Source organism: Dryobates pubescens, chromosome 14 (assembly GCF_014839835.1).
Source record: "Dryobates pubescens isolate bDryPub1 chromosome 14, bDryPub1.pri, whole genome shotgun sequence".
Lineage (NCBI taxonomy): Eukaryota > Metazoa > Chordata > Aves > Piciformes > Picidae > Dryobates > Dryobates pubescens.
Genome location: NC_071625.1, coordinates 28824731 through 28851995, shown reverse-complemented (window position 1 = coordinate 28851995; position 27265 = coordinate 28824731).

Here is a 27265-nt window from a genome sequence, read left to right as displayed (position 1 = left end):
GTCATGGCCCAGTACATATCAGATCCTACTCTGCACACAAACACCAGAAAGCACCTTCCTTAATTTAACATCTCCTGGGATTACTTGCTTCGCTCAGACCAGACGTCTTTAAGGCATTGTCCATCCACTGAGGAACTGGATGGGGCAGTGTTTCTCTGGTGAGTAATTCCTAAATTATTCTTCTGCAGATTCCTGTCAGTGAAATAAATAACATGCTGCTCAGACACAGAGACTGAATGATAAACAGCTGAGACACTGCCGTGCACTTCAGCCTCTCTTAAATAACCCCGGTGAGGATGAATGCCTAAGAAGGGAGTGGTCTGACAAGCCATATACAAAAAGCCAGTTAAACCAAAACTGCCAAAAGAGGTGGTGTTGTTTCATTAGAAAGCAGAGAAGAAAGATGGAGAATTTTGTCTTTAAGAGCATGGCAAATGAGGGTGAGGTGGGTGGAAAAAGCAGACTGCCTGAGAAGTGATGCAGTATGCAAGACAACAAACAGTCCTGGGGCTTGTACAGAAAGCCAGTCAGATGGACATTTGCTGGCCCTTCTGTGCACAGAGCAGGCTAGAATTATGTGCAGCCAGGACTGCACAGGGGCTGTGCTGATAGAGGCAGACAGTATTACTTTCCCAGTCACATGCCCTCCTCATCCCTGATAGCCTACATTTCAGTGAGTGCTGATGGCATAACCTACCACAGCAGAACACCTTCTCCAGAGTCTATCTGCTCAACTCTTTCTCAAGTTCATTTACTAAGCTTTACAGTGTGCCCTAAAGGTCAACTGACTCAGACTCCCTTGGAATGGAAATCAGGAAGGGATTTCAGAGCCTGGACCTTCAGGTGGTTGCTGCAACACCTGAATGTTTGAATCAGTGCTGAAGTAACTTGGGTAGTCTCAGCAGCTGATAGAAAATAGGAGAGACAGTTCACTCACAATAAGCAGCTAATAGTTAAGCCAGTTTGAGACATATTTTAAGTTTTAGTTATTTTTTTTTTTCCTCCAGAATTTAAGCTGCACTTATGCCTCCTGGAAGGAAGGAGAGAAAATGTAATAGAGACTTTTTTTTTTTCATTAATTAACCATCTGGGACCAAACTATGAAAAATTCTGATATAAAAATATGATTCCTTATCCCTGAAAACAAGTGTGGTTTACTTTGATAATGGAGAAGCAGAGTCCATTTAAAGGTAAAGGAGCTTTTACTACTGATTTCATGGGATCTTGAATCTGGGCCTCAGTGCAGTTTCCAAGGTACTCAGGTATGAGGCAGGTGATAAGTAGGCAAAATCTCACTTTTCTCCATGTTTAGTCTTCTGACCACTTTCACTAATGTTGTGATTTGCTATCAAGTGTGAGTTTTCAATTTCAGGCTGTATCTACGCTCCTCATGCAATCCCAGGACTTCTAGTAGACCTCTTTGTCTTCCCACTGATCTAGTGATGCTTACATTTCAATTCCAGGAACTACTCAAAGACAATATCAGCACAGATGACTGCTAGCAGGGACAATCCCACCATTTCAACCAACTTTTGGGCACCTATCTTGAGGAACGAGCCCCTGCCTCTCTGTTCTTTCTTACTACAGAGTAAACACAGATAACTGTCTTACAGACTTCATTTTAAATAGATAAAGTTAGCTCATGTGCATTCTTCTGCCCTAGATCAGGCAAAGCCCTAAAACCCACAAGGCAGTGCTGGGAAATAAAGGCCCACTCCAGAACACACATTTATGTGGGTGCTTGTGCAGTGCTAAATGCTCCCACACGTGAAAAATGTCTGTTATAAAAGGAAAGCTTCTCTCCAGAGGGGTTGATCATTACCCTGGGTAACCCCAAATAACCATTTTCCTATCACTATTGTGGAAGAATTCTCCTCTTAAAACTGGAAGTTAAATGGAAGTGACATTGGTTGAAAAATGTTGAACTTGTGGAATAACATGTTCAGCCTTTTGTTTGCCATGTTCTAGGGGGTTCATACCTAGAATCTTAGAAACCAGGCAAGGTCTTCTTGACTGCCTTTTTATTTTGGTCCTAATTAATACTTGCCAAGGACCTCCCAGCTGCACAACCTTTTGCAAAGAAGCCAGTTTCTTCGGTATCAGCAGACTTTTCACAGCTAATATTTCAACAGCTTAACTCTCAGTCCAAGTGCACCCATCCCACTGTTTTCTGTGGTTCAGTTCTGGACTGCGTTATATTGAGCTTGACCCTGGAGAAGTACCAACAAAAAGCAGATTATCCTCCTTGTCCTTTTAGTGCTGGTCCTCCCATACTGGGGCCAAGTAGAGGACTACTGCCTCGTTCAGACTTACAGGAGACAAGCTACATCTTGTCTTGGTGTGTCAAGAAATGCAGATTAGGACATGATGGGGGATGTTGAAGTGAGACAGAAGGATCTGAAGATGAGCAGTGTATTTAAAGAAGATGAAACAGAGAGTGGGCTGGGGCAGCAAAAAGGAGGCTAAGAAGAAATGCAACTAGCTGGCAAGTGGAGAACATAGAGTGGGGTAGGAGATGAAAACTGAGTCTAGTTGCAGAAAAAAAAAGGAGGCATACAAGAATTGAGAGTTACTGGGGCTAAGATTTTGAAGGGGGGGCTAAGGTTCTGAAGGGGAAATAACACCTGAAACCAGACTAAATGAGGATGCTAAGCTGCATGAAAATTCAGTTGGGAACTGGCTAGGAGAGTGGAGTGTAGAAAGACTGGGAGATGACATGGGAAAGATCTGATGGGTAGAAGTGGAGCACACAGGGAGACACATTTGGTTCAAATGTCTACAGAGATTCTGGAAGAACACAAGTAATGAAAGAGGAAGTGGAAAAAGAGCAAAACAGAGGCCGGGACTAACTAGAAGTATGGAGATGTGCATAAAGGATCACTTGGGAACGCTGACAAAAAGGTCTCTCTCTTTCTGAGCAGACTCCTTAAACAAGCCCCAAACAGACAGCAAGAGTCCTGAACGTCACTATTTGTCTGCCACCAGTATCAGCAAAACCCTCTGGCCAAGGTTTGCTTCCCCAGTAGTACTGTTTCTCGGCACCCTGTTGTGCCTGTAAGTTACTGCCTTGGTGCAGATCTCAGTGCAGCAGGGCAGAGGAGATATGCTGCACATCAGAAATGGGATTTCTAATCAGTAAGGTGCTTTGTTACTAACATTGGAAACTGTACACCTCACATGCAATCTGATCTGAAAAGGGTGAAAATTGCACTACAGAACGCTTCAACATTAGGAGATATCCAGCTGAAGTTCTCTTCCTGAAGTCGTCTGTTTTATTCACTACACATCTTATTTTTGCTCCAGATGATTCAGAGAATCTATTAAAAATAACCACCTTTGCAGCTGATGTCTCCCCAGCACACTGTCTATTCTGAGTGCTGAATGAGGCAAGGGTCCAGTACAACAGCAACAACAAAAATCAACCTAAGAACATGCTCTGTAGGATTGTATCACATTCAAGTGCAGGCATGCTTCAAATCAGGAGTAGAAAATATGCTCTAAAGTGAAGAAAGGCTCTCAATACCTTTCCCAAGGAAAACAGAGTGACTCAGTCCTGGAGACTGATTTTTCCTCCCCAAATATTTATAAAGGTTTACAAATGACTTCTCTTTTGGCCTTCTCTATCTTGTAGGTTTAGGTTGAATTAAAAAAAAACGAACTGGAAAAGAAATCCCCAAGAAAACCCTACAAACAACAAAATAACAGAAAATATTAACAGAGAAGATGGAAGATTTTCCTGCCTTTTTTGCACATCCCCATATAACAAAAGAAGTGAGAATGTCAGTGTCTTCCTAATCCAACAGTCATGTGCCTTACTTCTCCTGCAGAAACCATGCACACAGCACAGGATCCTGACTTTTGTGTTTCCTGACATTGGTTAGCAATTTGCTTGTGAGAACCATCCCACCATAGACACTGTGATTGTTCACATAAGCATTGCTTAGCAAAAGGAGGGCAGAGCTGGACTCTCCTGGGGTCCTGCTCTGCGTAGTTATAGACTCAGTGAAACATGTGATGAATATATGAGAGCGGGAATGGAGAAAGCAAAATGAGTTTGTGACTTGGAAAAAGAAGGGGGAAAAAAAAGAGCATGTTTGATTATCTTAGGTCTCCTGTGTACCTTCTCTCCATAGCTGCAGAAGAGAGAATATTCTCTGGCAGCTATCATTTATAATTTATTTTTTTATGCTTTAATTATTTGTGGAAATCCTTGGCTTCTGCTTGTTCAGCCAGCTCCTCTGACAGTAAAGTTTACACATTAAAATGTGGGAGGTGAAGCTTGGTTCAGTGGAAGGAAGGAAGGAAGCAGGGAAGGAAGAAATATTGCTTTGACTGCTGGTGATGTAATATTGACCATCTGCAATTTTTATGCTTTAATCTGCTTCTATATGTTTTCCAAATAAAAACCTACACAGATGATGACTGATTTCTTATCTGGCTCTTTCCATTACTTTCTGAGCTGTTTTATTTGAGCCTTCGTGCTACTGATATAACCTCTTTTGTTTAAGCTTCAGGTTTGAATTAGAGCCAAAGTATTTGACTCCTTATCCAAACTGTGTTCATTCCTTTCTAAAACTTGGTATTTCCCATTCCTCCCGTTCCCTTCTCATCCCTACATTTCTCTGTTTCTTCTTCCCTGCTCTCCTGCCAGGCAGTTGTGTTTTGTTTTGTGATTGTGGTTTTGTTTTCTTTTTCCTAGGCTATCATCTTGGATTTCTTGGATATCTCCACTTTTTCCACCTGGCAATTCTGTTTGGAGATTTTAGTCAATTGGTAGGGATTTCTGGACATCTGGCAATCCATTGGAAACCTTATACATGCCTCTGCCCACATTCAGATGATGCCTCTAGCACATGTAGAAGCAGTTGTGCGGATCCCAGGAGCACTGGCCTGCAGATTATGTGCTACACAGGTGGTCTTAAGATGGATGGCAGTTCCAGGGTGTTTGAGAAGATCTGAGTCTCAGTAAGTCTGCTGGGCTGCAAATGTACACTGGTGCCACTGTGTCCCAGCCCATAAGGCTGATTTCATGCACATGTACAGTGGTGCCTGTCCCAAGCACAACAGTGTTGCACAGCAAAAAACCATTTCCTCCTTTCTTTCAGCTTCTGGGATTTTCAGTCCCTCCTCCCTTTACTCTGCTCCTTTCTGCCTTGGGCCACAGAAACCTGGGGATTTGTGGCTCTTTCTAAGACTCTTGAAACAGAACAGAATTAACATGTCTGGGGCAGGCAAGAGCTCAGGGACTTGTGTCACAGCTCTTGAAACCTGGGGAGAGGTGTGATGCTGAGTACTATTTGGGCTAATTCTCTCCCTCAGTTCCTCTCAGAATTGGCTTGTCTCATCTGATAATCATTATTACTAATAACTGCTAGGCCTCAGTGCCAGAAGGATTTTAGGTGGTCTTGAAACCAACTGAGCATTAAATACCTACAAGAAACAGGCTCTCAGCTTTAATGCTTACAATCTCCTGCTCTCCAAGGGGTTTACAAGTGAGGCAAACTTTATTATTCACAGTTTGAATATTAGGCAGTACAGATTCTATTCTTTCAGAGATGTCACCTAGCTGGACAAAGTCTCCCTAAGCCTGTCCAAAGTGCTGTATATTCAATCACACTCTGACTGTTCCTTGTGCTTCCTCTGTTCCAAAAGCTTCCTTCTGAGTGAAAGCCCTTTATCCTTGCCTGTCAGAAATCTCTCCTAATAGACCCCTAGCAGTTTCTCTTCCACAGCTAACCTTAAAATCAGAGCTGCTTCATAAACAGGAGCAACAGAGGGGAGAAATAAAGCATTTTCCATGAAATTCACACACAAGCCAGGATTCTGGGAAAGCAACTTTTGTGTTTTGATATGATACAGTCGATGCCTAAACACTCAAACCGAGGGACTTAAATACATTTCATAGACACTGCCAGGAAGTGTTCTAGATACAGTAATGGTACATAAAAAATATATATATATAATGATAATAATAATAAAAAAATCGATTTTTATTATCATTTTAACTTAAAAATTAAAAAGATTTGCCATAAAATACAAGTGCTTTGCAACATTTTGCATGCTCAGAGCATGCCCTCTGGGGTGCTATTAATATAGTGTGTCAAGTGAATGATGCATTGTTTATACAATTATAGAGACACAGCCAAATCTTTTCTCTCTCCCTCTTTCTCTCCTCTCAAGTGGCAGCAGCAGGTAGCTGTAGCTGATGCATCACTTTTAGGCCTCTGTGGTGAAGAATATATATTTTCAGAAATAATCTACTAATTGGTTATGCAGACCATCTTCCAGCTGTGTCCCAGTGCCTAAGTGCAGGGAAATCCAAGCTCTCAGGTCTGGAAAGGGTAATGCAATAAAGACCTGTTATCATGTAGTAATTGAGGTCCAGGGTTTACAGCAGTGTCATAAACATGATGCATTCAAATGCAAAAGGCCAGAGTGACTCAGGCTTGGGCAGGAACAGCAGAAGTTTATTAGTACTCTCTGGCCTGGTGCACTTGCTCGTTCAATGAATATTGAATTTGGAAAGGCTTAAATGCTGCTTTTAAGTAAGTTTTCACAGTTTATTTTCCTTTATTGGACACATTTACTGCTGTGACTTGCTGGATTTCACCTGACACTTGCTTTCTGTGAGGCACAGTAAATTTTTCCATGAACTGTCAACCTGTCAACCTTTTTCTTTTTTTTTCCCTCTCACTTGAAAGCCAAGAACTGAAACTGGAGCAGGCACAGTGTAGGAACATTTACACACGTGGCACTTCAGCCAGGTCTTCCATATTTCCATTTAACATCATAAAGGTCTGGATTCAGACATTTTGGTGGTGGCCAACTGACCGATAGAAATGCTCCTAAAGAGTCTTGCTGTAGTGGTGATCAAAAACCAACCTTGGTTTTTTTACACAGAAGGTTATGGGTTGGAAGGGACTTCAAAATATCATCTACTTCAACTACCCTGCCAGAGCAGGTCACACAGGAACACATCCAGGAAGGTTTTCACTGTCTCCTCTGAAGATGACTCCAGAACCTCTCTGGGCAGCCTGTTCCAGTGCTCTGTCACCCTCACAGTGAAATACTTCTTCATGTTCATGTGGAGCCTCCTGTGCTCCAGCTTGCCCCCACTGCCCCTTGTCCTGTCATTGGACATCGCTGAGCAGAGCCTTGCTCTGTCCTCCCAACATTGCCCTGCAAGTCTTTATCAACAGGAATGAGGTCACCTCTCAGGCTTCTCTAAACTAAAGAGCTCCAGCTCCCTCAGCCTGTCCTCAGAAGGAGGTTCTGTGCTGGACTCAAGCAGTTCCTGAGGTCCTTCTTGAACTGAGGGGCCCAGAACTGGACACGATATTCCAGACGCAACCACCCCAGGGCAGAGTGGAGAGGGTGGGAACTGGCTTCATTGTCATTCACAGAAATGCATAAAAAGGCAACAAAAACTTTCCAAAGACTCAAACACTCAAGACTTTATGCTAATAACACAAGGAAAAACACTAAAGAATTTTGGATTGGCTCTGGTACTGTGGTGGGTTAATTGGGCAAAATGCCATAACACCTGGGTACTTCAAAAAGCATGCTGATACAACTTGCACTGCAGCAATTTTTCTGTGATAAACCCAGGGATATTAGCTTGATGCCTTCTGGTGTTCCAAGATAAAACCAAGCAATTACACAGGAGAGATTCTTCAAACCTTTTTGAGCCAAACTACAAACAAGGCTCCCTATTTTTCCGTGTACCGTAGTTAACTCCGCAGATTTGTAGCAAATAACAGATTTATAACAAACAAGTAAAAATCTGGCTCTAATTAGTTCTGCTAGAGATGTTGCAGGGTGGAGGTTTTCCTGACTCTTGCACAGAAAGAGTTTATAATTTAATTGTTGAATAATTTAATGGATCCAAAGTCTGATGGCAGCTATAAAGATTTGAGTTAGTAATTGCCCATGGACCTCCAAGAGTTACTTTTGAGTTGCTATGGCACAGAATAAGAAAAGAAATCAGATGAAGGCTTTAACTTCACCTGGTATTGTGTTCAGCTGTGAAGGAAGGAAGTTGCTATATTTCTTGAAGTCTCTGTTCAGTGAATGCAGTAAAGATATCTACCACTCCCCACCTCCCTCCAAAGACAGCAGAAAGTGATGCTTGTATCAACTTAAAGGACTATATAGCATCATATATCTAGCTAAGGGATATACATGAACTGGTGTGAACAGGGTGAGAGTCGCCAAAGGAGATACCAATTTCCATAACAGTAGCAATGTCTTCATCCTTTAAAATCATGCTCAAACCCAGCTTTAAATAGAGTCTCTCTGCTGTTCACAGCACACATTTCACTTTATTTTGGGTTTTTTTATGATTTATGGCCACCTATAGTCTTTTAAGTCTCATAACTTGAAACTCACTTTATCTAGATGCTGGTATGATTTGCAGCAAGAACATCAAATGTGAGAACTAGCAGAGAAATGGCTGCAAATGGTAAGTGTGTGTGGGAGCTTCTGAGAAATTGAGCCTGCATCATCACCTGAATGGGAAGCCAAGAGTGGGAGCTCTAAGGCTCTGGCTACTTAGTCTCTTTAACAAAAGAAAATAGAAATCTCACAGAACTGAGGAGTAGCTTGCTGCTTAGCCACTTAAAAACATTTCACTTTTCTGTTTTTCTTTATCCATTGGGATCCAGCTATTTTAGTCAATCCTAAATATTTTGAAAGGATTTTTTAGTCTTACACTTTCTTTAAAAGGAAGACACCACTGGGAAAATTGTATGCCTTCTGCTGAAAGTCCCGTAGCAGATGATTAATATCTGCTACTTTGATAGGAAGCCTGAAACTTCAAAACCCAGGAGTTCAAGCATTTTGCTGCTAGCAGTTTGCTCTGCTCTGAAACCAGTGCCCAAGACAAGCAGAAAGACTACCCATCATTAGGATACGCTGCAGATTGCCTAGTGGTTTAATTCCGAGTAAAGAAAGGGGAGAGTAAAACAGGCAGGCACACAGGGGAGGAAACTTCAAGAGTAGCAAGACTACAACTTTGCACATAGAAGATGAGGGGAAGGATGTCCTCCCCTGATTCCCACTCCTTTATTCTCCCTCTCTCTCTGGTATCTCATACAGAGTATCAGAGAGGAAAGACAATCTTCTTTTCAAAGATGGACCACACAATGACACACAGGATCTTCATTGGAAAGGTTTTGTTTCTGTCCCAATTAATCTAAACAGCGTGTTCGGTTGGAGTCAGTGCAGCCTTTTGTTTAAAGCAAGGTCTGTCTGCTACATACATGGCAAAACTATGACAGCCAGAGGCAGGAGGTGCAGAAAAGGAGCTAGTGAATAAAAGGGAGAGAGGAAACCCAGTCTAAAACAGAAGGGGAGAATTTCTTTTCTGGGTGGTCAGTGTGACCATTTTCATAATTAATGGTATGGTTTGCCTTCCTTGACAGTTTCATGTTTGACATAAAGCACTGGTCACTTCCCAGCGATTTGATACAATCTTCAGCTCTTATTCACACCATAAATATCAGTCAAAATATGAATGATGCATTGTCTGACTCATCTTGTATTTAACGGCCAAGAACACTTGAAATTGAGCTACAGTTATCTATATTAGGTAAAGGATGGTGCATAAACACAGGCCACTGCTGTCTAAGATTGCTGGCACAATCTTTTGTCAGCTCTTGAGCACTTAAACACTGTAATGGTTCTAAGAGTTAATGACACAGAGATAAGGGGCAAGAGAGAAAGCAATGTAGTGACAGCTGATATCAATGAAAACCAAACATTTGATCACCAATCGCAACTAGAGAAGTACCATATTTTTTTGCCAGGATTTTAACAAGGTTTAAGAAGCATGCTGCTTGTGCACAAGTCCCAGTGCTATCCCAGCCTTTGTACATGCCATTTGTTACTAGAAATCAAGCAGGCATTAGGGAGGTTGGGTTCTCAAAAGAATGTTTTCTACTTTCACCTCAAACCAAAGCTTCTAGAACTGCAACATCTAGAGATTTCCCTTATATGTAGAAGAAGGAAATAACAGTATTAGCTGTGTGGTGCATGTGAGAGCTTTTAATAGGTAACATTTAGGTCATGACAGATTGCCTCTTGAAGAAATATCAAAGAGAGGGAGAAAGCAGGTGAAAAGTATGGTTTTCATGCTCCTGAACCTATGAGCTACCCGGAACCTTCACCCTTACATTAACTACAGTCTGAGTTGAGGACATTGAGATCCACCATGGAAGGCTGTAAAAGGAAAAATAATAGCAATAAAAACCAACAAAAAAGCAACTGAACTACTAGCAACAGCTTATTTATTTTTTTCTGTGGCAAGGAATGAAGGGCACAGTTTGCAGCAAACTGCCCTCCGAGATCACCCTGCTGTTTTGTAATACTGGATTCCATCCAGCACAATGAAAACAGGGAGTATAGCTCTGTATTCTGTTGTTGTTGTTGTTTTGTTTTTCTGTTTGGATGCAATTTCTAATGCCTTTTATTAGTCTTAATTCTATTATATATTCATGGCTCTGGCTCTAGACATAATTACCGCTTCCGGAAAGCTCCTACCGCACGTACAGCACAGTCACGCCCTTCACACCCCTGTGGAGAGAAAATTTCTAAAATACTTCAATTTCTGTCCAATCCAGACCACAATAAAGTAGCAGTAACCCTCTTTCCTGCCCTTAACCTCATACACAAATGACTGCTCCTGTGAACGTGGAAATTGTCCTGTTAGACAGATCAACAGCTGTTCCCTGAAGTGCTACTCTGGCCTGCACAAAGGTGTCAGAATAGAATAGAATAGAATAGAATAGAATAGAATAGAGTAGAGTAGAGTAGAGTAGAGTGGAGTAGAATAGAATAGAATAGAATAGAATAGAATAGAATAGAATAGAATAGAATAGAATAGAATAGGATAGGATAGGATAGGATAGAATAGAATTAACCAGGTTGGAAAAGACCTTTGAGATCATTGAGTCCAACCTATTACCCAACACCATCTAATCAACTAAACCATGGCACCAAGTGCCTCATCCAGGCTCTTCCTAAACACCTCCAGTGATGGTGACTCCACCACCTCCCTGGGCAGCACATTCCAATGGGCAGTCTCTCTTTCTGGGAAGAATTTCTTCCTAACATCCAGCCTAAACCTCCCCTGGTACAGCTTGAGACTGTGTCCTCTTGTTCTGTCACATGTTGCCTGGGAGAAGAGACCAACACCCACCTGTATACAAGCACCCTTTCACAATACAAACTCTTCAATTTAGTTGAGCTAAAAGAGTAAAAGCAATTGTGCCATACTGTAACAAAAATGTGCAGGCTGTAACACTTTTCTAGAGAACAACAAACTGCTTTAGAAGAGCAAGAATTTTCCCAAATACCTCCCCAAGTCTAGCACTGATTTGCAAACAACCTTGCTGCAAACTCTGAGGTTAAATGATAAAACCTGACATCAGGTAAGGAGTTGTTTTAGCCATAACCATGGTGAAAGAGCATAGGTAGAGGATGGAGTAGGATGAGCAGCATGAATAAAGATGGGTGGCTTTAGAAAAGGAGAAAGGAATAGATCTGTTCTCTAAAAATACTGCTTCAGCAGTGCCAAAATTATTCACTATCTTGGCAACCAATTTCTGGTGAGGAAGTTCAGTTCTGTTGACAACTTTTTTTTATTCAGCACTTTCAAAATGTTTTTAGGAAGCATGATTGTGAGACAAGCCCTAAGAGACTCTGGTGTACTTTGCGGAGTGGCAGTTTGCATCATACCCTCTTACCCCTGAGGAGATTCAACTGTGAGGGTCAGCTCTGGGGTGCAGGGTTACTCCTTTTGTTAGGCTCCTGAATTGTGTAATTATTTTTATATTATGACATTGTGGTCAGGCATTGTGGTCATGGCACTTTGGGACATGGTTTAGTGGCCATGGTGGCTTTAGGTTGATGGTTGGATTTGACCATCTTAGAGGTCTCTTCCAACTGAAACAATTCTATGATTGCTTCATCTGTCTTATAAGCCAGTCTAATAATTAGCTACTGGGGCATTCAAGGTGACCACTCACATTCCTGCTACACAGAAGGATTAAAGGTCCTGCAGTTCAGTGGCTTCAATAACTACTGAGTGAAAGACTACAGAAGGTGATCCAACCCAGGAAATTTTAAGAAAGCTGAAGTTAAGGATGATGTTCACAGTATCACAGTGTAACTAAGGTTGGAAGAGACCTCGAGGATCATCGAGTCCACCCTGTCTTCACAGACCTCATGACTAGACCATGGCACCAAGTGTCACGTCCAATCTCCTCTTGAACACCTCCAGGGATGGTGACTCCACCACCTCCCTGGGCAGCCCATTCCAATGGCGAACGACTCGCTCGGTGAAGAACTTTCTCCTCACCTCGAGTCTAAACCTCCCCTGGCACAGCTTGAGACTGTGTCCTCTTGTTCTGGTGCTGGTTGCCTGGGAGAAGAGACCAACCCCCACCTGGCTACAATCACATTTCAGGTAGTTGTAGAGGGCAATGAGGTCACCCCTGATCCTTCTCCAGGCTAAGCAACCCCAGCTCCCTCAGCCTCTCCTCACAGGGCTGTGCTCAAGGCCTCTCCCCAGCCTTGTTGCCCTTCTCTGGACACCTTCAAGTGTCTCGATGTCCTTCTTAAACTGAGAGGTCCAGAACTGGACACAGTTCAACAATTGATATGAGGTGCTTCTGCTTTAGGTACAAACTTACACACCACGCTCCCATGAGGTGGTGTCCAGTCTTTCATCATAGCCAGTGGAGATCTTACCAGTACAGTCAGTAGAACCTGGAGCAGTAGCCCAGGTAATCCAAGTTTCTGGCTGGTTGTCTGAACAGTTTTCTAGGACCTCTTGATGACAATGAGCCACAACCTGTGGATCCTAATGGGACCTTAAACCCCCTAGGGATTGATAGATGAGAGAAAAAACTAACCTTACTCTCCAGGAAATTCATCTTTATTCTCCACCTTCACTGCTTGGAGTCTGTTATGGTCATGCAAATTCTTTTCTCCAATCAATTAAAATATTACAGCAACACTTGTAGTGTGACATTTAACTCAAAAGGAAGGAAATACATATTTTCTACAAGTGTTGCTTAGCTTAGAATGAGCTTGAAAGACCTAGTCAAAGCATTTTTGCCAATAGCTTTTTTGCCCCTAATAGAACATTTTCTCTTTGTTGTATTGAAAACACCTTCTCTCCTTGTGTTTTTGATATCAAGTCAAAGATTTATATGAGAATGTACTTTTTTTCAACCAGCTCTAGTGCAGATATTCCAGGGAGGTGTATACATAGCTACCTGGAACTGATGTCAACTGTGGCATGTGTGGCTAAATCCACATAGTTATTAGGCAAAAAACCTCAACCAACCAACAAAGCCTCCCAAACTCACTAGATTTGTGCAGTCTGTTGTATTTTTGTCAATAAAACTCTTCAGGGCAGTGTAGACAAAGCCTACCTTTGTACATCAAAGAAGTCTATCTAGGAAATGATTCTCTATTGCCCCACACTCACCTTGGAGTTCATTCTAAGGAACTCTATTTCCCATTCCTGTGGCAGACACACATGAAAGAACAGACACATCAATGATGCTTTCAGGCTATTCCACCCCAACATCAGACATCTCTGTCACAGTGGCACTAGGATCATACTTGAGGAAAGAGAAAGAGAAAGAGAAAGAGAAAGAGAAAGAGAAAGAGAAGGCGAAGGAGAAAGGGAAGGCGAAGGAGAAGGAGGAGAAGGAGGAGAAGGAGAAGGAGAAGGAGAAGGAGAAAGAGAGAAGGAGAAAGAGAGAAGGAGAAGGAGAAAAAAAAGGGAAAAAAGGAAAAAAGAAAAAAAGAAAAAGGAAAAAAAATCAACTCAACCTTGTGTTACTCCAATACAGATTACAGAGCCTTTGGTCATTAAGTTTCTTGTAAATGCTAATCAACCCCAGCCTTTTGGACTCTTCATTCAGGACATTTTGTAGTGTGGCCATTTAGGCTGGATGCCTCCAAAAGTGAAGCCACAGAGTTGAGACCTCCAGTGTCCAGTGTCCAGCCCAGTGGGTGGACACAGGCAATAGTGAGTTTGTACCCATAAATCCTGCACCCTTATAAATCCAGCTGCAAAGTTATTGTCTTTCTCTTTCTTCCCTCTCTGCTGCCATGGGAGAGAGATGCTCTCTTACCAGGTAATGACAGGGGAGTGGCAGAGGCCTCTGTGGCCCGAGTAACTTTTTTTTCCTGCAGTCTTGGCCTGTTCAGACCTAAAGCTAAGGTAAAAAGGAAGGAGCAGTTCAGGCCTGGCCAGCCTGAAACCAGCCTAACAAGGGGGGAAGAAGAAAGAGCCCTGGGGTTTTGCATGAACCCCAGTGGGGAGAGAAGGAAAGCACCAGGCTTCTGGTCTGGTGTAAAGAAACTAGTGTGTTTAGACTGGGGATTTCTGTGAAGTGCTATGCTCACCACTAAAGCTTTGTAGCACCTATGAATTGCTTTTCCATTTCAACTTGCCACGATGTTGGGCTCTTCTCCCAGGCAACCAGCAATAGAACAAGAGGACACAGTCTCAAGCTGCACCAGGGGAAGTTTAGGCTCGAGGTGAGCAGGAAGTTCTTCACAGAAAGAGATGTTTGCCATTGGAATGTGCTGCCCAGGGAGGTCACCATCCCTGGAGGTGTTCAAGAAGGGATAGGATGTAGCACTTGGATCCATGGTTTAGTTGTTATGAGGTGTTAGGTAATAAGTTGGACTTGATGATCTCTGAGCTCTTTTCCAATGCAGTTGTGGTGGTTAATGCTGGGGGAAACTTCAACCCACCACACTGGTTGATTCTGCGATTCTATATCTCTCCAGCCCATTTGTGTGAGCATTATTCCTTTGCCCCTTTTGGACCAATAGAGCCAATTTGTCCCACTCTAAGCCAGGACAGGCAGCCATATGCCTACACATAGCTGCTGTGCTTTGGGCTGAAGTAGGAGCAGCAACCTTTTTATGGGGCTGTTGTCAAAAGCCTAACATGATGAGATTCATCAAACTAAGTAACACTGCTAATCGTGTAAGAGTCTCTTCTCACCCAATGAATGATTTATGACAAAAGAAGAGTCTTCTCTATTAAAAAGGTTCTCATGCTCTAGAGGCTCTCGTGCTCAAACAGATAAGAGCTGCCACTGCTGTGTTAGAAGAAATAAGCTTTTTACTGGGACAAAAGGAACTAGGGAAAGGGTATCAGTCATCAGCTTTCCATGATTTTCTTTATTTTCTCAAGAGTTGAGTTTGCACAGAACTGTGTTCGAATTTTAACCACTAAAGTTGTTGAATTTGAAAAATATATAAATAGCTTTACTGTGCAACTCATCCCAGTGGTAATGTCTGTCATTGTATTAGTATTTATCATTCATTTGGTTTGGAAAATACTAAGGTTGTTAAATTGCAGAAGACAGCAGGGTCTAGTTTTAATAATGATGACCTGAACTTCCAAACCAAACCTCATCTTAGTACTTAAAAATATTTTCAGTCATGAAAACGAAGATATTCCTGACTGCAAATCAGATGGATCATGTGCTGCAACATGCAAACCGTGGGCACACTGATATTTTTCATCTGGGGACACATGATAGTGATAAATTGTAGGCAGAAATGTTCAGTGCATGAGACTCCTGAGGAAATAAAAATGCAGGGACATGTTCATTTTTGAGGAACTAATGAAGAGACAGTGCAGGACTGACTTCACAAATACTCATTTTGATATAATCTAACCCACACATTTTCCTACAAAAAAGTCTGAACTTATGAAAGGAAATTTTCCTCAATTTGTTCTCATGAAAGGAGACCCCCAAGCCATTTGTGACGAGAAGTCTATCAGCTGTTATCAGTTCCTCTCAGTTGCAATCGGCCGCTGAGCCCACTGATTTCCTATGCTGCAACACAGCTAAATACAACCAGCTGCTAAACGTGGTCTCAATTCAGCAAAGCACTTTGACATGTGCTAAGCTGTGTCAGGGCAAATATTCAGATCAAATTCACTGGGACTTTGTATATACCTGGAGTAAAGTTCATGCTTTAGTGTCAAGGTGGATTGGGCCTTTCACATAGGCTCCCTCTTACCCACACCAGGCATTGCTGATACATCCCTTAACAGGTCAGTGATGAACGTAAGCAGCTAGCTACGCAAAACCCAGGCTAATGGAACAGAAGAAACTTCAAAAACTGTTAATAAGTGATAGAGATACCTGTGCAGCTTTCTAGGAACCAAACAAAAAAAGGATTGAAGTAATTTATTAACGATCTTTTAAGTTTCAAGCATAACAGTCTCATAAAACAGATACTTTGTAAGATCTCTGCTTGGCTTCATCAGCAGTCTTCCAAGCTGCTTAGTACATTTGTACATAGATGTGTGGACTCTTATTGTGTTGTGAAATCTATACAGAAAATAATAATTGGAATGCCATACACTGCACAATGCAGAAGGGTTTCCCACATATGCTTGCAGAGGTTGTCAGGATGCAGGAACACTACTCTGATGGTTATCAGATGCTTGCTCTGGGAAACATGTAAGCTTGTGCATCTCTAAGTGGTGTCTGTGTTGTAGTACTTAGGTAATATTCACCCTGCTAGTCCTTTTTAAGTGTAGAAGTGTCACAGCATAATTGGGGAAAGTTCCAGTTTCAACAATGCTTGGTCTATTTTAGCTAATAAGAATGAAAACTGTCAGGAGGGCACACTGTTTCCTTGTAGCCAACCTTCCTGCATTGTGCTCCAGCACTGATTATGAGACCAGGATGGATGTGGGGGAGGAAGAAAGCCTATTCATCCTCAGCCTAAGTTGGTTATTCTCACTCTGTTGAGACTGTTATGAGAGTTTGTTATTCATTTCTCATTATGTTCTATCATACTTGTCAACTGGCTGTCACAGAAATCCATGAGGCATTTTCCAGTGGAGTCTTTTCTCTCTAGGGATGCAGGCTTGAAGGCAGAAAAAGGCCTGGGAAGCAGAGGACTTTACAGGATCTAAATGAGAATTAAAGAGTGAGTATCTCAAAAGGGAGAAGACTTTCCTGGGAAGCAAACAGCAACTTGGAAAAACAGAGAGGTAACACACAAGCAGGTTTATGAAAGAAAAGAATAATACACACACAGAGTATCAGGCCCTCATGTTTTATCTATCTGATTTCTCTCCTGTTCATTCACCATTGCTCAAAGTTCAGAAGGAACAAGTGCAGCCTCCACCCCACAGGTATTGTGATGATAGTTTAGTACAACATCAAGGTACTTGAATGGGACAAGAAGAGCACTATGACAGGTGTCACTTACAATTTATAGGAGGAATTTTGGTGGGAGGTAACTCTTTTGGAAAAACCCTCTGAGTGCTCATCATCCATGCTTCAGGTGCCTTGCATCTGGATGCACGCAGCAGGCTTGATGCATTTTACTTCTCTTCTAGACACTTGGATAAAAGTGGGAGTTTGTACAGCACACAAATTTAATTCCAAACTAGGCATCTCTTCAGCTCCACATTTCCTCTGTGACTGACAGTACAATTGGAAGCCATTTGCTACACAAAAGGAAAACGCAAGGAGTTTTTCTCTGGCTAAGCTCACAGCAGCATTATTATGTGCAGCGGTGTTTACATGCAAGACCCAAAGTGCCAAAGTGCACAGAAACATCCTTGATGTGCTGCTCCTCAGAATTCCGGGGTAATCATACTCTGTGAAAGTCAGAGATGAAGGAAGTCATCTGAACAATCAGCAGTGCATCTGTCTCATACATTATATGCAGTTTGAAGTATCCCTCCATATTTTTTCCCTGTAAAACTAACATCAGTGTTTACCTATAAACAGACACTGAAGTCACCGCTGACTATACTCTGCTTTGTATACAATGCTATTATATAAAGAGCTCAAGCAGCACGTCTGCCTGCCTAGATGTGTGTTCTCCTACTCCAGCTGCCAACAACCTAAATTATTCAGCAAGCCCTGATCATGCCAAGTTTTTAGTCAACAATGGAGATCCTGCCAAAGAGCTAATAATGTTTAAAAAAAAAAAAGGCAATGTTTGTGACAATTAACAGAGCCTGCAGCCTGCAAAGAGAGTTGGACTCATTTGTAAAGGAAAATTTAAATGATATGCTTCGTTATAAATGGTCCCATGCAACACATTGCTAATCAACCAGAGCAGCTTATTTTTTTCCCCTCCTCCTTCCCTATCAGATAAACCAAACAGCAGCATGAGCCAAAGTCCTTGGCCACTGCTTGCTGTAGCTATAAATGCGGTGTGGTTATCTATCAGTATCATAATCGGCTCAGATCAAACTGAATAATTAGCACTGAAGTGGATGAATAGAGCCCCAGCCTCTTATCTATTAATAATAAGTATAACTTCACAGCCAAATCAAGAGGTATGTTATTGTACCCCTGAGAGGCTGTTTGGGTAAAACCCCATGCGACCTCAGCACCATAAGCAGTGCAGATGGGACAGTGTGTGCCTGTAATGATGAGCTGCCAGCTGCCAGCCCCTCCTCTAACTCCACAGCTCCAAGTGGGAGCCAGAGAGAAGATAAACAAACCGTGCACAAACACGAGAGCTATTTGTAAGGACTCCTTCCTCCCCTCCTCTTCCTTACTCACACCACCTTGATTTTCATACAAGAGAGCTCTGCAAAGAAGCAGCTAAGAGTAACTGATCTTTTCCCAAGCTCACTATGAAATTTAACTCATGTTTTATTACACTACTGTGATGTTTTAAAGAAAAATATTCAGTCAAGCTCTTCTCATACTTAAACTCTAGTGCACACCTACTGATTACTGTGCAGTGTCCAATGCAGCAATTATCATTATGCTTTGTACTACTTTGCAACATTGCCCTCATTTTAGGATCTCTAAGACTTTGAAGCCTTGTTCATCTAATTAGTGTCAATTCAGTTTTGCTTACTCTAGTAATCAGAGAAGTTAACTCAAAGGAATGGTTTCAAGTTTTGCAACAGAATTAAATGCTTTACCTCACTGCTTGGGAAATGCTTATTACAACTCACCTGCAGCTTACTACTCACATTCACTTTGTGCTTATTGACAAAGATACCTGTACAATGCATTGCTGTGACCAGCCTGATTCCTCTGCTCACAGCTATCACAGAAGCAGTTTTATTTGCTTGAGGTAGCTGAATACTTTTTGAGACAGAAGAAATACAGAGAAACTATCTGAACCAAGATGAACCAAGCGATTCCTGATTGGATTTGCTTCAGTGTTTTCCAGATGCTCAAGCTGTGCTTTCCTTTGTGATGTTTTCCTATGAGGCTCAAGTTACGAGGAGAGATTTGGGTTGCCTTGCTCCTAGAAGTGGCTGAGATAGGGAAGCGAAGGAGGAAAGATTACACAACTTCCTCTGCAGCAAAGCTGGTGGTGGACCTAGCAGTGCTGTCTGGTGAAAGAAGGTAGCTTTTTACCTTTTATTGGAAGCAGATGAGGGCTGGCTGTTCTTAGGGATCTGGAACAGAGCAGGAGGAAAGAGAAGTCTGGATTGACAAGAAAGCATTAGCATTAGTCTGCTACTGTGTATAATGGGATTAAAAGTGACTTAGGGCTGTTCTTTATTTTCTTTTTTTTTCCCCCCCTTTTTTAAAGTTGGGTATTGAACACTTGGTAATGCAATTCATCTTTGCTAATAATTAATTATTAAAAAAATCCACACCCAAACAAGTCCAACTCACTGTAGGGGACACTTGGCAGCTGCATTTAGCCATGGCAAATGGACCACACCGTTGCTTATAGACACAAGTGTTTACTTACATGGCACCAAAGGAGCTAGTCACAGCAGCTTCGGAGGATTAATTCCCAAAGGGAACACTTCCAGGCTGCAGCTAGGCCACATTTGGGCAAGTATTGAGTACATTTGTCAGCAAAGAAGAGGAAGAGCTGCTAATTAAGAGCCCTTAAAAAAGCCCAGGTTTGGTGCAGTCCCAATTAATCCTGACATCAGTCAATGGAAACCCTCCACCAGTTACAGGGATTGTCAGATCAAGCCAGGCTTATGACTAGAGAAAAGAGCTAATAAATGTTTTTGGATCAAAAGTGCTTTACTGCAAAATGCCATTTCTACATGGCCACATGGGAAACTTACTGCTTTGAGTTGGTGGAGCCAACTTCCCAAGAATGGGTTGTTAGAAGGGGGTCAGAAACATTGAATACTTGGTATCAAAATGAAACGTTTGACACTTTTCATGTGTGCTAAAAGCTGTCTGTCACCAACACCAATGGCTTCCAGTTAGTGTTCTCCCTAGGGAAAGCAGAGAGGACTAAGGTGTGAGGGCAGGGCTTGTGGTGGACAGCTAAGCCCTGAAGCATGATGCTGTGCCTCTCATGGCTGACAGCAGAATTAAGCTGAAATTATCCCTATTTCAGGTGTTGTTTTAATTTCCCCCCTCCACTGCCTCCTTTTGTGCCTTATAATCCAAAATTAAATGCTTAAAGAGAATCATATACACTTTCCAGCTTTGTTCAGAACAGTCTATTGAGAACGAGGAAAAAGTCTGTTTCACTTAATTTAGTCAGTCACATCTCTGAAGAGTGGAACCTTGAATGCATTTGAGTGATGACCTGAGCCTTGTGCCAGTAAAACTTTTCACATCTTGTCATCCCTAAGACAACAGGCCAAGATTCACCACTTCCCCCATTTTTCTCCTTACTGTTCAGTTTACTCCTTTCCAAACATCCATCTGGCATTATTGTGCTTGCTTAGCAAAATTCAGGACAAATTAAAAAAGGAAGATAATTTCTTCAGATTCTAAAGTAGCTGTTAAGCTACATCTGCCCATTCAATTCAGCCACCAGCAAAGACTCTACCTCTGCCAGACATGCAGCTGTACTTGCAGCCGTGTTTCAAGTCTGGAAATTCATTTCCAGGCTCACTTAAAAATCTGCTGGAGAGACATGCAATGAGTAATATTTTTTGTGTGTGTATGTATGGATTTAATACAGACATAAATTTGGCAAACAGACCTGCTCCACATTTCCAGCATCCTATCCCTGTAGAGTAAGTGTTAAAATAGATGTGTACATACTCCACAAAGACACATATTTATAGATTCTGGGATACAAACATGGCCACATAGATCTGCAGATGCAACCCCTCCTAGCTGGTTGGGCAGTTATGAACACCAATTCTCAGTCAAAACACAGGAGAAAGGAAAATGATCAATTTTTTATACTGTGTTACCTACAAGTACAGACACGAGTTTGGTAATCGTGCTTTTGCTGCACACAGACTGTGAAATATTTATGGAGGCAATGTGATTTGGGTCAAGGCATTAAAGAAAGTAAAAGTTGCTTTATTCAATCTGTGATGAACAGTATCCATATTAAAAACCAGGGGGAAAAGTGTTCCAATGGAAAAAATATGCTTAAAACAAATTAATCTGTTCAACGCTCATAAATGTTTTAAGAGATGCAGAAAAACAAGTATTGAAATCCATATTTACTGTACACAACTGAAAAAACTAATGGCATTTATTTAATCCAGAGGGAGAAGTGACTAAAAATTTAGCATTTAATGATCAAGGAAAAAAATGAAATTGTCCTTGGAAATTACCATAGTGTTTATTGTCAGGCAAGTTACATTAGGGTTATAGATCTTGTCTTATAAAGCTGTCAGGTTAATATTGATCTAGGAAGAAAAATTATTTCCTCCAAATCTGAGAATATTTTGGAAGCTTCAGTTCTGGGGCACTTCTGGGTTAAAATATGTGGAGAATGTAAAGCATGTTTGCTTGGCTATGAGACTTCTGCTTCATAAATAACAAAGATCACCAAAAGACCTGAGCCCACAGAAAGACCTGAGCCCATAAAAACTTAAGAGCAGGCTTGACTTTACTCGTGCACGAGGTCAAACTTGCACTTTGAGTTGAGAGTTTGGAAAAAGCAACTTAAACCAAAAAAAAAGCCAACCATATTAAACACTACTGAGCTGCAGACACTTAGTCTGTATTAAACATCAATGTAAAATTGAGGATTCATGAATGACAACTCATAGCCATACACAGACAGCACAATTCTTGCTTAATCAAGGCAAACCCCAAAGCATTGTTTGGCTTTCTTGCCTAATGGGTGCCAAAGAGAATCTACCCACCCTTTAATACCCCACCAGCTCCAGGACCCTCAATCTAATGGATTTGTCTTTCACCACGTACACTTTAGCATGCAATTTTCAACTCCTCCTTCTGTCTTACTCTGTCATCTTCTCTTTCTGAAGCTGAAATTCATCATCCCTTGCAGAACTGGCACCTAGAACACTAGACTGATCATTCTTTTTATTTCCATTTTTCAGCTTAGCCCAGCACTAGTGAAACTGTCCCAAAACCTAGGAAGGCAGTGCTCAGGAGCAAGAGGTGGAAGAGGAACAGCAGATGGGAGAAGAGCATGAGAAATGGAAACCAGACTTGGGGAAAGGGAAAAAAAAAGGCTTCCCTTCCCAAACTTCCCCCTTTATCCTGGGTGTGATGCTGATGATCTGGGGTACACCTGTAGCTAACTGAGATCAGCTGTTTTGGGTGACTTCGAACTGCTAATGACCTACAGCCCATGGCTGGCCTCTGACCTTCTCCCAGCAGAAGCAGGGCAGGCAGTTCATTGTTATTTTATTTATTTTCATGTTCTAAAAATTACAGAAAAGAGAATCCTGTCTTTTGTGACTTTTAAACACTGTCAAGAAGGTTTCCACACGAATTGGAGCTTTAATAATTAATCACAACAATTAATGCAATCCGATTCCTGTTTCTGTTCATTTATGCTTTGAATGAATTTGCACAAGATATTTTGTGCTGCCCATGCCTTCTTCTGTGTCCATGCTTAAGCCACCTATTTAAATGCAGCTGCTTAAATGCACAGAACCCTCACAGAAGTCTTTGAAATAAACAGGTATGTGCTACAGAAAGAAGTAATGCATCAGAAAGGAATTCAGTCTGCCTCTTATGTAGAACCCACTTCAATGACGAGCAGCAAAATGCCCATTTCATTTTGCAATCTTCCCCAAGGTAGTCACTGTAACAGGCAGAATTTTCTTCTGGGAGTTCTATTTTTTACCTCTTTGGCAAAAATCTCTTTGGTTGCATTCATTCCCTAAAGCTAAGGGAATGAGGCAGGCCTCAGTGAACCTTTACCAGATACCTATGTACAGGCAATTCGAGCTAGAAAGGGACTTACTTCCCTGAAGAACCAGCAGCACTGTGTGATGAAATGGGAAAAGCAATATTTGACTTAGACACCATGATCTTATTATTTTTTTTGTTTGCTTATCCAAACTCTGTCTAGGCTATTGCTGTGAAATCTGTGTCTCAGTATTTTCAGAATCCCTCATCTGCTTTTGCCTGACTCCCAGTTATTACACAATACAGATCTATTGTCACATAGAATCATAGAATTGTTAGGGTTGGAAGGGACCTCAAGGATCATCTAGTTCCAATCACCCTGCCATGGGCAGAGACACCTCACACTACAGCAGGTTGCCCAGAGCCATATCCAGCCTGGCTTTAAAGACCTCCAGGGATGAGGCTGCCACCATCTCCCTGGGCAACCTGTTCCAGAGGCTTCTAGTTGTGATGTCATGAGAAAGGGAATATTTGAAAAATTCTATAACAAAATAATCTGTCTACATTCTAGCTTTTAAATTCCTTAGGTTTATTAACTATATATACCACTGTAAACTAAAGCAATAGCAAGAAATAAAATCCTCAGAGAAAAAGACTAACCATATGTGGTAGTTTTAGGCTATGCCTTTAAAATTTTTCACAGATTTTGAGCAGAAAAGTAGTAAAATGCAAATCAATCACTATTGGGTGTGAAAAGGAAAATAAAGATCATTCTAGACAATCCCTTTGGAGAGATATTTACCATGAGACTGGTTGTAGCTAAACAATTCCTTCTTGTCATCTCTTCTGGCTTCTTCACTTGGGAGTGATACTAACTTGCTTCTGCTTGACCTTGGCTGCATTGTTTTGGTTAAGTCTAACAGCAACTTTTTTCTGCTCCTTTCTCGTCCCCCTTTTGGACAGGGGGGTGGGGAGGGTGGGGCAGAAAAGGAGAAGCTAATAGCTTCCCCTGGTCTTTGACCAGGGGAATCCTTGTGCTGTTTATTAATTGTAAATACCTGTAATTATTGTAACTCCTGTAGATTTTTTACACATTCATTGCATTCCATTGTAGATTGCAGTTCTGCTTGTAAATACAGCCTTCATTTGCTTCCACCTGAGCTGGTCTGGCAAAGTTAATGTTGGGGGGAAATTTCAACCCATCACACTATACAAAAACCCCCTGTAACAAAGCAACAGGAAATATACAGAAGCAGGATGCTAGCTAGGAGTGCCGCTGAGGAACTTGTGAGTCACAGACTACTGCCTAAATTCATGATGGGCGGCAGCAGGAGCCAGCTGCTTCTGGGCAGAGAAGAAAGCTGGTTTCTTGTTTCCCTTTCTGGGACTGGCCATTGTCACTTAAAGCTCAGGAAGGTTGCTTCCTTCCTATCTAACAGCAACACACTGTGACATTGCTCACTTGGATCATAGCAGAACATTGTCTTCTGCTTCCTTGCATTCTGCTTGCACTTGCTGAACGTAGCAGGTTGAGCATGAAGATACCATGGCTTATGTGTAGAGACTGAAATTCCTGGAAAAGTATCAGGGAACATCTCAGCAATTTTCTCTTCCTCAGTTTGTGGGAAAAAACCAAACCAAAAACAAAGCCCAAAGACCTCCTGCCCTCTATGTCTGCTCAGTTTTCTTCTTCAATACCAAATGCACCTCTGGTGCAAAACTCAAACAGTATTCAGACATAATGGTGATGCTGGTGGGTTGCCACTACACATGTCCATCATGGTTCAGATGGATGGGGCAATTCAGCAAAAGTGAGAGCTGTAAACAGCATTCTCATGGGAATGACAATCTTGTAATTTGTCTTTATCCATTTTGTTGGCACCTATGAGGGTTTGACATTTTATGTCATGAGCTATCCTTCATGTCAATTAGTGTGACTATTCCACACAAGATTTCAAAGCAACCTGACCCCAGAAAGGTTAACATGCAGTGGTAAATAGCCATCCATCAGTGTCCTCTAGGTCCATACCTGGGGATAACAGGGATTTCACCAGCAGTCCATATTTCTTGTGATCTTGGTGCCACTGATAATTGCTGCTATATTTGGATTCATGCTGGGTTTCATATGGATGCCAGTGGTAGATGTACCTGCACTGTATTTATTACTTCAACCTATGTTACCTGCTCCTTAGTAAAGCTGGTACTGTCTGACTGTCAGTTTGAAAGTTGGGGGTGACTAATGACTTCCCAGAGCCAAACGTTGGAAAGACAGAGGCTATTTTAATTGAGGCTTCCTGTCAGCTAAAACAAATGTCTCCTCTTTGCTCTGTGTTGGAAGGATGTCATCCTGAGCTCACTCATCCTATCAACAGTCCTGTCATCTTTATTGATTCAGGACCAAGTTTGATGCTCACAGAGGATGAGTTTCTAAGGCAGAGTGTATCGCTTTACTTTCAACATACTAATGAGTCACTTTCCAACTGCTATGGAGATGCAACTCTATTTTCCTTCATTTTTTCAAGAACATAGAAACATGCTTTTTGTGCCCTTCTTAAAAAAACTAGTCAAAAACATAGCTCTTAAAAAAATTCATTCTCCACTTTATTCTTCACCCCCTCCCCCTCAAGATATGAAAGAATCCAAACCTTTCACTTATACACCAGGTCTGAAACTTCCAGTCCCTGCAAGAGGTGTTGACAAATACAAGTGACTGAAACCCTCAAATACAATATTTATGAACCCAGTTAAGTATTTATTTCATGCTCTCTCCACAGTGATACTTTTTTACTGAGTCACCACTGCAATAAAGATACCAAAGGCATGGACCAAAGCCAGCCAAATCCAATGATTTTGTTTTTTATGTCTTAGTAGAAACCAGTCACTTTGAACTTTTACATCTGCTGAGTGAGAAAGGGAGGAACGTACATCTGTGGGTGATGATGATGCACATTCAAAGTGCAGGCAATGAGGAAGCAAAACCTGTGACTTTATTGCTATCTGTCAGGTTTTTTAGTGCAATTATAATTTTTAACTACAGTCCTTATTATTTAGCTACCTATTTCCCCAATATTATACAACTCCAATTACCCCATTAAAAAGCACAGCAAAAAAACCCACCCATGCAAGGTATATAAAAATTGGACTTGATGATCTCAAAGGTCTTTTCCAACCTGGTTAATTCTGTAATTCCAACCTTTAAAATGCACCTACATTTATGTACAGTGACGAGGCCATAGGAAGTAGATGTACTCAGATTGTGATATTGTGTGGACTAACTTCAAGAGGACACAGAGGCTTTCTGTTACAAAGGGAGCTGAGCTGAAGACTTAAACCAGTTATTTCAAAAGACTGAGATAATCTGTCCCCTGAGAATCTCAGATACCTCTTTCACTTTATGTACTAAATCTTGGTTTATATTCTGTAGATACCAATCTTCTCTCCATGTCTGCTTACTGATTTCCAGCCCTGCGGGTATGCTCCTTCAGTTGTTTTTTCTTACCAAGGTGATATTCTAAAGTTCAGAAGCATTGCTGTAACCTTGGCCACATATATGTTTGAATTAACTGTTTCAGTGCTGCTTTTCTGAAGGTAGACCTGTCTGAAGAATTTTTACCCCAAAAGCAGTCTGTCAGTTACTCGAAGTAAATTCTGTATAAGAATTAGCAGGATGGGGATCAAGAACAGAGGACAGCCTATAAAGAACGTGTGAACTACAACAAGTTAATAGGTAACAAAACAATATTGTAAAAAGCATCTCATTTCAAGAAAATCAGTATACAGGTAGATGGAAAAATAAATAGATTAGTTATGTGAAATACCAAAGGTCTGTTAAAACATCAGTGTTTAAAAAAACCCCACTCTGGTGAACTACTGTTGCTGTAGTGAAACCTATTGCCAGATTATCAGTGGGCTAAAACATGCTAAGAGGCGTACTCGTTCACAGCAGAGTGAATGTGAATCCTGACCACCTGGGTTAGCCAAGGCCAAGTGAGAGCAGACACACTGTAAATTCCATACCTGACATAGTGATGAACTGCCACACCAAAACAGCTGGAGGCATGTGCCTTCAAGTCTTGGGTTTGTGACATGTTGAATAGCTCTGATTCTTTCTCAAAAGGTGGGGAGAGATTGATTCTCTTGGCAAGGAAGGGAGTCTGTGGGGATGGCAATGAAGCACTAATGGCACTCAAGTGGCTTAATACATGTTTTCCCTAAAATTCACAATTCAT